This window comes from Gossypium arboreum, chromosome 6 (genome assembly GCF_025698485.1).
Source record: "Gossypium arboreum isolate Shixiya-1 chromosome 6, ASM2569848v2, whole genome shotgun sequence".
Taxonomy (NCBI): domain Eukaryota; kingdom Viridiplantae; phylum Streptophyta; class Magnoliopsida; order Malvales; family Malvaceae; genus Gossypium; species Gossypium arboreum.
In genome coordinates, this window is record NC_069075.1 from 102,303,327 (window position 1) to 102,305,256 (window position 1,930).

The following is a 1,930-nucleotide window of genomic DNA, read 5'->3' on the forward strand; positions in this document are numbered from 1 at the left end:
GTACATTTGTCATAATTAAGCGGAGTTGATTGCGCACCTAGACATAGGGTGACAAGATTTTCCCGGATTAGGGTGAAACCTAATAAGGGTATCCATAGATCGAGTTAATGCAACCCTAGAGTGTTAATTAGAGAAAAGTCTTGCTTATTCAATCTAGGGATTAGACGTTATTAGTCTTGAATAGGGATAATAACATAACTTAGGGATCTTTACGGAACAAGTTAAATGAATAAATTGTCCGATTCAGAGCTAGAATAAAAAGTATAGTCTTGGTGGATTTTTCCTTAGGTATTGTCTTCATTGAATCTATTTTTCCAAAAGCAATTCCTAAATTTCATTCTCTGTGTGCTCTTAGGTTAGATAATTAGTTAGTTTAAACAAAAACCTCTTTATTCTTAGGCTAGATAATAAAAAGATTGACATTACTAGTACTTTTAGTTCCTTTGGGTTTGACAATCCGGTCTTGCTAAAACTATACTACTGTTCGATAGGTACACTTGCCTACATCGCGATAATAGTTAGTTCAAGAACGAGTAATTATAAATATTTAAAACCTATCATGAAACCACGCGATCAAGTTTCTGGTGCCTTTGTCGGGTAACTGAAATATTAGGAACACTCAATTTTTATTACTTTAGCCATTTATTTTTCATGCACTTTAATTTATTATTATTTTTTATTAATTTACTTTTTCCTTTGCTTGGCAGGTTTTTTATAGTTTATGACTAGAAGAAATCCGTCAGGACCATTACTTTTTGATAAAGAAATCGATCGTACAGTTTGAAGAAATCAAAGAGAAATAAGGTGAAGCTTAAGATACACAGAGAAGGAGTAAAAAGACGATACTCAACCCCTAATTGAAGAGATGGCTGAAAACGAAGGCAATCAGCTACCTCCTTCAATTGCGGTTAATCAAAATCCTGCTCCACGCACTATGTATGATTATGCTAAACCTTCTTTAACAGGAACTGAATCGAGCATGTTAGACCTGATGTAGCTGTAAATACTTTTGAATTAAAACCTAACACTATTCAAATGATACAACAATTTGTTCAGTTTGATGGTTTGCAGGATGAGGGTCCCAACGCTCATTTAGCCAACTTCTTAGAACTATACGATACATTTAAAATTAATGGTGTCTCTGATGATGCCATTCGTCTTCGATCCCTTTTTCATTGAGGAACAAAGCTAAACAGTGGTTGAACTCGTTACCATGAAGGTCAATTACTACATGGGAACAAATAACCAAAAATTTTTTACTAAAATATTTTTCGCAGGCTAAAATAGCAAAATTACGTAATGATATCTCTTCTTTTGTACAGATGGATTTAGAAACACTTTACGATACATGGGAGAGATACAAGGACCTTTTGAAAAGGTGCCCTCACCATGGGTTACCACTTTGGCTACAGGTTGAAACGTTCCATAATGGCCTGAATCCTTCGACTCGACAAATGATTGACGTAGCTGCTGGCGGAATCATCAATAATGAAACACCTGAAGATGCCTATGAATTTATAGAGGAGATGTCACTGAATAACTATTAGTGGCAAGTCATGAGGAAAAAGCCAACGAAAACAACGAACTCTTAAATAAAATGATTGATGGTTTTCTTAGTTCTCTGCAGGTTCACCTAGTAATGCAGTGCTAAGCAAGTGAAGGTGGAACAAGCCATTAGGAATACCAACCTTATGGCCACAACATGGATAATGAGCAATTAAACTACATGGGTAATAATCCTCGACCTCAAAACAATCCATATAGTAACACTTACAATGCAGGTTGGAGGAACCACCCCAATTTCTCGTGGAACGGTCAAGGAAATCAAAGACCACAACCACCTTCAGGTTACCAACAACCACCCTACCAACAGGAAAAGAAGCCGAACCTTGAGGAGATGCTCTCAAGGTTTATTTCTGTGTCAGAAACT

General features: G+C 36.2%; 1 non-coding gene across 1 annotated transcript; it reads right to left on the reverse strand.

The window, feature by feature from the left end:
* Positions 1–1,288: 1,288 nt before the first annotated feature.
* On the reverse strand, positions 1,289–1,396 carry LOC128294828 (small nucleolar RNA R71). The gene has a single exon (XR_008285135.1). It is a non-coding gene; the product is annotated as a small nucleolar RNA R71 (small nucleolar RNA).
* Between the last annotated feature and the right edge of the window lie 534 nt (positions 1,397–1,930).